The sequence below is a fragment of the Helicoverpa zea genome, chromosome 27 (genome assembly GCF_022581195.2).
Source record: "Helicoverpa zea isolate HzStark_Cry1AcR chromosome 27, ilHelZeax1.1, whole genome shotgun sequence".
NCBI classification, from domain to species: Eukaryota; Metazoa; Arthropoda; class Insecta; order Lepidoptera; family Noctuidae; genus Helicoverpa; species Helicoverpa zea.
Window position 1 is genome coordinate 3,225,326 of NC_061478.1, and position 11,718 is coordinate 3,237,043.

At 38.0% G+C, this 11,718-nt stretch overlaps 1 non-coding gene across 1 annotated transcript; it reads right to left on the reverse strand.

The window, feature by feature from the left end:
• Positions 1-9,911: 9,911 nt before the first annotated feature.
• Trnan-guu lies at positions 9,912-9,984 on the reverse strand. The gene has a single exon. It is a non-coding gene; the product is annotated as a tRNA-Asn (tRNA).
• Between the last annotated feature and the right edge of the window lie 1,734 nt (positions 9,985-11,718).

The following is an 11,718-nucleotide window of genomic DNA, read 5'->3' on the forward strand; positions in this document are numbered from 1 at the left end:
TTCTTAATGTCAGCGCATTGTATGGTGTTAATTTATAACCAGCACAGAGGTCGAGACGACCGGCTGTGCAGTTCTGTGCAATACGGTGGTTAAGCACAGTTTTTGTGCAAAATCATGATTAAGCACAAAATTCGTGCGATTGAAGGCGTGAGATCGAATAATGTTCTTTGTTATGGATATTGTGAGTAAGAATGATGAAAAATAGGTTGTTGTATAGTTTTGTGATAAGCCACGATTGTTAAGGTCAGTTTAAGGATAGATGATCATCCTACATGTTTCACAAGGTTTCGTCCGCGTAATCTTTGTAGCGTGGTTTCGCCCGCGTACTCTAAGAAATACAACATACCCGGATAAAAATCATCGGCCTAGCCTTTTTTTAATAAAAAAAAAACCTAAAAAAATTCACCTAGAGCATTTATGTCAATTTGACGCTGTGCAAAGAAAGCTACAAAGAAAGCTCCTTTTAAAAAAAATAAATAATAAAAAATAAAAAAAAAATATAAAAAATCCTACTAAAGTCTTTTGGTCTTACTACAAAAACTTAAACGTGTGTCAAACACTTGTCTAAAAAAAGTTTGGCTGCAAAATGGACCTTATTTCAACGCCATAATCTGTCATTTTTTACACAAGTGTTAAACGTTGACGTTTAAACGTGTTTGTGGTAAGACGGTTTGAGTCAACTTACCTAAAGTTCGGCCATTCAGAGAATGCGTTCCTGACACGTCGCGATTGAACTGACGACGTAACTTTGCAATGGCGTTGCAGTTACGATAAAAATATTTTTGCTGGTTGTTTACCGTTTTAACAATTGAGGAGCATTAAAACAACATTATTATATCAATAATCAATGAATGTAGTTACGTCGTCAGTTCAATCGCGACGTGTCAGGAACGCATTCTCTGAATGGCCGAACTATAATAAGTAGATGAGTAAGGTGAATGACGCACATACCTACCCCCGAGATACATTTAACAAAGTTACTGAGAATAAGAATCATAAAATATACATAAAAAATATATTTGACAACATAATCTCGTCGACGTTCCGTGTTAGCGCCGTCGCTGCAACTAAAAATGGGGAAGATCTCGACACAATAAACAAGTAACATTTGGTTTCTAATTTACGTCGCCGTGTCGTAACATTGTTACCATATTTTAACCAGAGTTAGCACTAATCATTCAATCATTCATTCGTTCGATCAATTTCGTTGGCTCGTGCGTGAGTGACACGACGAATACAAAATACAAGAAATCCCATAATGATGGTTTACTTAACAAAGTTTTAGTTTTCATTAATTAATATGGTTTATAATGCTCAAATCTTATTGGGAAAAAAAGTTTACTGTGTAATTTCTTTGAATATGTTGATATTTCCAACGCGCCACCGTAATATCATGTTTTCATAATTCTGGCGAAAGAAAAACTTATGTTAAATAAAATAAAAATATAAAATTATGCACATCGAGTGCTTAAAAGCTTCCATTTAAATACAATATCAAATATTTTAATCCTAATACAAATTATTTTAGCAAGATTTACTCATAAAATTGATAAATAATGAACTATGAAAAAACATTTTTGATGTTTGTTATGAAAAATATGCTCGTCGCAACTAGTCACAAAGTTACGATAATGTGTCGACACGTGTCGACATGTTACGGTAAATTGTTACAAAATTACTAGATTTTTAAGATGGTTTCTCTTAATATTTGGTTACAGTGTTTCCCAAAGTTTTTATCAAGTCAAGATGCCTTTTTTCATTGTTCTAACCAAAGGAGGCTCATCAGAATTAATATCGCTTGTGCCGAGTACTTGAGTTAAAGACGAAGACGTCTTGTTTTGGCCGAGAAAACGAAAAAACAGCGATTTGGAGCTCGAAAGTTGAAACTTTGGCACTAGGGACTATACCACTAAGCTCCTCCACTAAATTCCGTACTGTTTTCCTGTAAATGGCCTAGAAAATAATAAGTTTTAAGTTCAATAAAATGGGTATCCGTCAATGTGCCCTACCAACAATGCACATCATGAAAAAAATATTAGGTATTAAAAAAAAAACTTGTGTACGAGTACAATTAGGTACTTGAGATATTTTGGGACGTACTTATTTCTTTTACTCTTCTGTAAAAAGTTGAAGTCCATCGGAATTTACGTAAGGTTTTTGGTTGTTTACTTATTATACTTCGGCCGTTCAGAGAATGCGTTCCTGACACCTATCAGTTAGTCAAGACTAGTGATGGGCACAACATAACACTGAGTTCGTTACCGTTCCTTCAAAATGAACCGCCGCATTATTTTAAGATTATTTTCGTTTTAAATTGGCGGAATCATTTGTTTTATATTTTAGTTATTTAAGTGGAAACCAAAAAAAGGTAATATTCATATAATAAAATTGTTTTATTTATTCTTTGTTACAAGTTCATTGAATTGAATGTGCGAACAGAATATTAATCAGACTCCGATTTGCTTGAGGAGGTGGTGTCTTCATCATCATCTTCGCCTACATGTATAATTATATTATTATCAATAACAGAATCAATCCTGATATCTCGGTCTAACAAAAGCCGGGTAATCAAATAAAAACAGATCGAAAACACTTGAAAAACGTGGTCTATGCGCACGAAACGACAACGGACGACTGTTTTAGCGTCACAAAATGGCGGCCCATAACGCCATTTGGGGTTACCATTTTTAATCTAAGTATAAAAATGCGGTTTGGTCATAGTTTTATTTTTATTTTTCATAAAAGTTATAATTAAGTCTTATAGTCCATTATTTTCCAATTCTTAAAAAGAAAATCAAAACGTATTATTTTATATTATAACTGTATAAGAACAGATTACGATACTTGCCAGTTATTTTTAGCACAGCACTACAAAATATAAACCGCTGACATAACCTTGTAATAGCGCAGTATAGATTTAGAAAAATATTGTTTACCAAGTTATTTGACACTCAGTTTGGCACAAAATTATAACATTCATTGATTATTGATATAATAATGTTGTTTTAATGCTCCTCAATTGTTAAAACGGTAAACAACCAGCAAAAATATTTTTATCGTAACTGCAACGCCATTGCAAAGTTACGTCGTCAGTTCAATCGCGACGTGTCAGGAACGCATTCTCTGAATGGCCGAACTATAAATGGTTTCATTAAATGGTTGATAACGGCAGAAAACATAGACAGTTTGAGAATAACTGGCTCTCGTCATGTTTTTATATATGCAAGTTATTGTTAAAGTGTTCTGGAACATCGACTACACATGTTACTACCCAGTTACAACACAATTGTGTCAACATTGCACACTGGTTACAAACCAAACGCAAAGTTTCTAAAATGTGTGGTTACAAATTAAGCTGTAAAGTATCGACACAGCGACCACACAAAGTTACTGAATCTAGTTTCCGTCACATTTTTACTGAACCGTTACAACTCATAAAAGCTAATCCCTACACAGTCACGTTGTGTCGTATCAGTTACGAAACTGTTGCGACTTGTTACATCTTTATCATATCTGCGACCAAAAATGGCTGTATGCACTTCATACGTCTTGTCGTCTTAACTTTACTAAACTGACAGTTGACTTATGAGGAATTTTTAACACAATAACATGAAATAAACTTGATATGTGAGTAAAAGAATTTAATAAAATATCGCAGAATAATAATTCAAGTATATAATTTTAATATAAGTAGTTCCCTACCCTTCGGACGCGGGTGAAACCGTAGGGAACAACTAGTGTATACCTATAGGTATTCACAATAGGTCTCGGCTGTCATTTGAACATCTTTGGCAGTTGTTACAGATAGTCAGAAGCCAGAAAGACTGGCAATCAGTCTTACCAAGAGGTATTGGGTTGCCCTCATAACTGGGTTGAGGTCAGACAGGCAGTCGCTCCTTGTTAAGCGCTGGTACTCAGCTGCATCCGGTTAGACTGGATGCCAGCCTCAACCAAGACTTCAATAATATACCTTGAACCTTCTCCTAACTCACCTAACGGAAAACATACATACATACATAATACAGGTCAAACTGAGAACCTCCTTTTTTAAAATCGGTTAAACGACGAACCACATAATGATGAGGTGTTAAACCTCGCAGTTAAAACCTTGAGATGTAATATTAAAGAGCATAAGTTACGGTATTCATCCCATTGAATGGTTAACAGTAAAACCGTAAAAACCGGGTCTTTTAAATTACACTTTAACACCTGTCAAAACGTATTATTTAAATTGTCTGAGTGAAAAAAGTTGAATGTTACTTTTGCGGTGGGGTATTAAACATAATTATATATTTACGTATATATGAGTTAATATAAGTTACCCGTGACTAAGTTTTATTTAACAGAATTTTATCTTTGTTTGGGAACTGGATAAAAGTGTTATTCCATGTCTTTGACAAGAAATACAATTCTTTTATCATCATCATCATCATCAGCCTTTTTAATGTCCCACTGCTGGGCTGCGGCCTCCTCTCACACGGAGAAGGACTGAGCATTAATCACCACGCTTGCTCAATGCGGGTTGCTGATTTAAGACTTTAAAGTCCAGGTGTCTCTACTAATATCATAAATGCGAAAGTAACTCTGTCTGTCTGTCTGTCTTTTACGCTTTCAGGTCTAAACCACTGAACTGATTTTAATAAAATTTGGTACATAGATAGAGTTGATCTTGAGAAAGAACATAGGATAGTTTTTATCCGGGGACTTTTGAAGAGTTCTCTTGGAAACGCGATATAACCGAACTCTATGCGGGCGAAGCCGCGAGCGGAAGGTAGTCTTAATCATATTTTCCTTCGCCGTTAATCAGTCTCAAGTTGTGATATTTCATAAATAATTATTTCAGTGTTATATGTATAGCCTAAACGTCGTAGTGGCCTAGTGGGCAAAGAACCAACCTCTCGAGTGTGAGAGCGCGGGTTCGATTCCAGGTCAGGCAAGTACCAATGCGACTTTTCTAAGTTTGTATGTACTTTCTAAGTATATCTTAGACACCACTGACTGTGTTTCGGATGGCACGTTAAACTGTAGGTCCTGGCTGTCATTGAACATCCTTGGCAGTCGTTACGGGTAGTCAGAAGCCAGTAAGTCTGACACCAGTCTAACCAGGGGGTATAAAAGGTAGAGTTGTTTGACGAATCCCAGGTCAGGCAAGTACCAATGCAACTTTTATGTACTTTCTAAGTATATCTTAGACACCATTGGCTGAGTTTCGGATGGCACGTTAAACTGGCCCTCCGGCTGTCATTGAACATCCTTGGCAGTCATTACGTGTAGTCAGAAGCCAGTAAGCCTGACACCAGTCTAACCAAGGGGTATCAGCCCGGGTAACTGGGTTGAGGAGGTCAGATAGGCAGTCGCTTCTTGTAAAGCACTGGTACTCAGCTGAATCCGGTTAGACTGGAAGCCGACCCCAACATAGTTGGGAAAAAGGCTCGGAGGATGATGATGTATAGCCTTATCGAGAAAGCTTATGGGCTACGTTTTAACCGGGTGCACAGAGTAGTTCGCACTAAACGCGGGTGAAACCGCTAGCTAAGCTGGTTTATCACATCAGTAGCTTATACCGAAGGTTTTAGTGCGTATATGCCATAAAAAATTCTAATCCTACACAAATACTTTGTATGTATGTATGTCATTAAACCACCTACGGTTTCAAAATCAAATTGATGGGCACCATTGAACCCAATTATTGAACTATGCAAGACATCGTCTGCCTAGCCTCTTCTCAACTATGTTGGGGTCGGCTTCCAGTCTAACCAGATGCAGCTGAGTACCAGTGCTTTACAAGGAGCGACTGCCTATCTGTCCTCCTCAACCCAGTCACCCGGACAACCCGATGCCCTTTGGTAAGACTGGTTCTGAGACTTTCTGGCTTCTGACTACCCGTAACGACTGCCAAACATGTTCAATGACAGCCGGGACCTACAGTTTATCGTGCGGAAACAGTCATTGGTCAAAATATACTTAGAAAGTACATACAAAGTTAGAAAAGTTGCCTGTTTCGAATCGAACCCACACTCATACTTGATACGTTGATTCGTTACCCACTAGGCCACTACTAAACTATGCAGTAGTGACAAAAAAAATACCTTTTCAAAAAAAAGTACGGCGATAAACTTATGCCGATAGTCGAAGGAACAAGGACTGTGTGAGCGAGACTTACAAGTAAGAGAAAGACAGAAGAGTGCATCATGGAAGGTGTAAAAGATGAAACACGAAAGTGACGCGTGTTTTAGTGGTGGGCTTTTAGTTTCGCGAAATTGTGTTTATCGATGTCGATAATTTGTGGAGTGTTTCGGGGATTTTTTGATTTTGGATTGTGTCTGTGGTTAAAGTTCGGCCATTCAGAGAATGCGTTCCTGACACGTCGCGATTGAACTGACGACGTAACTACATTCATTGATTATTGATATAATAATGTTGTTTTAATGCTCCTCAATTGTTAAAACGGTAAACAACCAGCAAAAATATTTTTATCGTAACTGCAACGCCATTGCAAAGTTACGTCGTCAGTTCAATCGCGACGTGTCAGGAACGCATTCTCTGAATGGCCGAACTATAGTAAGTTTTAGTGGAAATTTAAATTTTTAGAGAAGGTATTTAAGGGTGATTTTCAAGCAGGGATTTGGTTTTAATAGTATTCTATTATTTAAACAGTGTATTTCATTTTGTGCTTACATCTTTTTTATTGGAATATATGTATACCTGGGTGTGTGAGGCTTTGATATTTGCAATTCACTTAACTCTGATTTTATTCAACGGGCGACAAAGATTTTAAATTAATATTAGAAAAGTATTTTAACTTAATAATTCATTATTGTCGCTTTGTATTTATTTTTGCATTGATTTTATATCACTGCCATAGATAATTTCTTGTTCATTACTCATTCTACAAAATATACAATATAATCCACTAAATACTTCAAATGCCAGTCACACAACTATTTATTCAAATTCACCTACTATCAAATTATTTCAACAATTTAAAACTATCGATATCGACACCCAAACTATGTCCCCATCCCATCCCCAGAGGTCACGGCCTAAAGTCGTTTTGAAACGAGTTCCCGCCGCCAGAGCCGACGACTAAATAATAATAATATATACACATATACTTGTACCTTACGATCAAGCGAATCTGGGGGCAAATTCCACTGTTTTTGACCCCAACTAAAGGTATAAAGAAAGCTTTGTTTTGTCGCTTTTTGCGACATTTTTTTGTAAATGCGGTTTCGGTGTAGTGATGTCTTTTCAGAGGTGATTATTAATAGTCTCTGTGTTCTTTTATGAACGACTTTTATTATCAAGCAAAATTATTTAAATAGGTTCAGAGATAAAGGAAGAGCGAAAATCAGACAGTCGGATAAGGTAGGACATTGGCTACTTTTTACCCGGCTGCGGGAAGTGGTTCTATGAATAAAAAACACTCATTTGCAAATTGCTGAGTTCTTTGACGAGAGCTACAAAGGTTTTCCATGGTTTTTCCATATATTGCGACTGTCACTAATTCAATAATAGCTACTACTTAATTATTAAGTATCTGGGGGCAAATTCCACTGTTTTTGACCCCAACTAAAGGTATAAAGAAAGCTTTGTTTTGTCGCTTTTTGCGACATTTTTTTGTAAATGCAGTTTGGGTGTTGAGATGTCTTTTCGTCACTTGTGAAGTGTGAGTGCTCATTTTTGTTAATATTGTATTGTACAATATCAATTTATTGACTTTTTTTTACGCGTGTTCCGAGGGAACGACTTCCTGAAACGGGATAAAAAGTAGGTTATGTTTTCAGGCTCTAGGCATGCCGTCTGTTTATCAAATTCTATTTAGATTGGTTGAGTAGTTTTAGCGTGACAGAGCGACAAACGGTTAAACTGATTTTTTTAACGGAGCCTAAGCCTGAGAAAAGACAGGCTACTTTTTACCTTCTTGCGAGAAGTGGTTCTCTCGAGACACGGGTAAGCTGGGAACAGTCAATGTACCTATGTATAAAAATATTGTTTTGCAAAAGGTAGAGTTGTTTGACGAATCCCAGGTCAGGCAAGTACCAATGCAACTTTTATGTACTTTCTAAGTATATCTTAGACACCATTGGCTGAGTTTCGGATGGCACGTTAAACTGGCCCTCCGGCTGTCATTGAACATCCTTGGCAGTCATTACATGTAGTCAGAAGCCAGTAAGCCTGACACCAGTCTAACCAAGGGGTATCAGCCCGGGTAACTGGGTTGAGGAGGTCAGATAGGCAGTCGCTTCTTGTAAAGCACTGGTACTCAGGCCTCAGCTGAATCCGGTTAGACTGGAAGCCGACCCCTACATAGTTGGGAAAAAGGCTCGGAGGATGATGAGAGTCGTTTGACGAAGCAGTGTTGCTTCTTTCGAACTTTTTGGACCATCATCAATTCACTAGCTACCTAGCTTCAGAATAGCAAAGTTATTTGGCTAGACAAAGCTTCTATATTTGTCCAATCACGTCGCCTAATAGTGTCATCAGAGATTGGCACAGCAACATAACAATAGCGGCCGGGATTAGGAATAAATTAGACGTTTCCTACTGGGATATTCATTCGGTATTTTGGTCATAGATTGGTATATTATACACCAGAGGAGTCAATTTGGTGAGTTATGTCCAGGAATATTAAATGAAAAGGCGTGATATCCAAGAACCAAGATTTGTACGCTTCAACGCAAGACATAGATGGACTAACTACATTATGTATTTTGAATCACCTCCTTAAACCTATGTTTACGAATAAAGATTTAATTTCCAGCCTCCCAACCATGAGCGTGTGGGCTCGATTCCATCAATGTAACTTTTGTTTGTGCAGGGCCGCGGCCTCTTCTCATACACAGAAGGAATGAGCGTTAATCACCACACTTGCTCAAGACGCAGGCGATTTCAGACATCCTCAGAGGCCCAGGTTTCCTCAAAATGTTTTCCTTTACCTTTAGTCAGTCTCCAAGACACTCTTAGAAAGTACATGTTACTTTAAAAAAAAAGTTACATAGTCACTTCCCTGACTTGGAACCGAATCCATACACGCGTGCTTGAGAAAATTGAACCACCAAGCCACCACGATTCATACAATGCACCGAACTTTAATATTACAAATATATGTGCTCAGGTATTATTATACTATTTTCGTCGTAGTGTCGTGTCTACACGTTTAGTCTTAGTCACATCACAGTTTAAGTTTATCTTCGACGGTTGACCTATGCAAATGAGTCCGTATTTCGCGTACTTATAACAGTATTAAAAGGAATATTACTTTTAGTGTGTGCTAAATAAAATAATTTTGTTAAGACTACTAGTTGGAAGTCTCTGGTTTCACAGTTGTGAGGAAATTATTTCTACTTGAGAATAAACAATGTAACTATACCTACTGACTTTTCCTGCGAAAATATATCAGACAGACTATTAAAAGGTGTACCTTTGTTATTTGGTTAGGTACCTACAAAATGTTTTTCATGATATTGTAATAATGGCGTCCACGGCCGATTTCGGCCACGGCGGCTGTTCTCATCTAAGGAGATCAGCCAGCTGCGCAGGACATACATATTATAGTGCACGAGCATTTGCGCAGACACAAGTGCACTCCCTATTCCTTCACTCTCATAACCCGATGGGACGGCAATCCGACACGACCGGAGAGAGATCAGGCGCAGGACCGACATTTACGTGCTCTCCGATGCATGGGTGAATCAATCACCAACTTCCAGACTACGGGCTGCTTTGTGAAAGTTTAAGAAAACCCACAAAGCGATTTCGGCCCGACCCGGGAATCGAACCCGAGACCTCTGGCACAGCAGCCGCGCTTGCGACCAACGAGGCAGTCAAAATATTATCGTCATGATATTGTAAAGGTAGTTCAAAAATAGGTAGTCGAACAAAATATCTGGTTAGGATTAAAATACAGTCGCCCCCGGGTGGGCTCGAACCACCAACCTTTCGGTTAACAGCCGAACGCGCTAGCCATTGCGCCACGGAGGCTGTGTTTTGTTTTAAAGATCGAAGGACCAGATTGAGGATCTAAGCCCCTAGGACTTAGTAAAACTACAATAATGATTATTAGGTACGATAGACTGCATATCAGAGTTAACTGTCATGCATCTTAACTCAATAGTAATAAGTACGATTTTTCTATAAAACTGTTACCACTGACCTGAAGTTGATTGTACCTACATGCTTTATCAAATAGTGGCTCCAAATAGCCAAAAATAAAGCCAAAATGTAGTTTGTTACGTCTGTTTATACAGTTGATGCTAATTACCTTTGTATCTGAAGTTAGCCGGCTGCAGGAAGTAGTTCCTTCAGGATGCCGGTAAAACTGCGGTAAATAGTTAGTTTTACAAACATATAACATTAATATTATAATATATCACACATTAATATATTGGTTATATTTTACTGGCTATCCTGTGTGAGAACTACGGAAAGTTAAGCATTCTTATGTCGCATATTTTCTAGAACTGTGCTCTTGGATAAAAATGTAAGTGCATTTTTTTAATGAAATATTTTGCTCTGATGAATTTTAGCTTTGTAGATTTAGCTCTCCATTGGTCTAGCTAGAAATCCTAAATAAAAAAATATTCCAATCTTTTTTTTACATTGACTTACATTTTAAGCTTTCTTAGTTCAATAATGGTTCTTGACTATGTTGATTTTCTGTTCATTTTAAGTACTACCAGAACATAGTTATAGTACCTTTAAGTCGTGGTAGCCCAGTGGGTAAAGAACCAACCTCTAGAGTATGAGGGTGTGGGTTCGATTTCAGGTCAGGCAAGTACCAATGCAACTTTTCTAATTTTGTATATACTTTCTAAGTATATCTTGGACGCCAATGGCTGATGAGCAAGCGTGGTGATTAACGCTCAATCCTTCTCCGTGTAAGAGGAAGTCGCAGCCCAGCGACGATAAAAAGGCTGCAACAGTAACAGAACATAGTTTAGAAAAAGGCTTGGCGTATGAATTAAACAATTGAATCCCTAAGCACGGACTAGTACTCATCGTACATAGTAGGTCCTACAAAAGTCTAGTCTTAGAAAGTCATAATAGTACAGCTACCCCACTATATCTCAATGTCAAGATAACTTACATTTACAACTTATAGTCACAACAATTCGTTTTTATCAGTAAAATATACTTAATTAAAATGCATGCATGCAAATTATCCGCGCGTCTGGGAACGCATTTAAATACTCCGTTTGTAGTCTTACCTAAATAGGTGAGATATTCTTAGTAAAATTCATCATGGAGAACAAAATTACTAGCGGAGATATCATAACGCACCGGGGCTACGGGATTGTTCGAAAGAGTTACCGCGGCCCTGGTACATAAAAGGTCTACGACGGAACACGACGGTTTTTAGTCAGTAAGAGTCTGACACTCCCTCACCGCTGCTAACCCACAGCGGGAGGGGTCATTTGATGATTTTTGACGTCGTTAAAAAAAAGATATCATAACGCAAAATCTCCTAAGAAAGTAGCGCGCCAACATGCGGGTGTTCGGGGGACGAGGAACGTTACTAGCTTCTTACACGCCTTACAAAGAACCCGGCCATAATTTCCAAAATAAAATCACCAATCAATCAAGACCAATCTTTAACAGATTGGTTTTGATTTGACAAGGAACCCGAACATCTCGTTAGTTCTAGTAACTGATCACGCCTAGCGTATGTACGTTGCTTGACCTACTTACAAGAAGGCGCCTGACCTACCTTCCTTA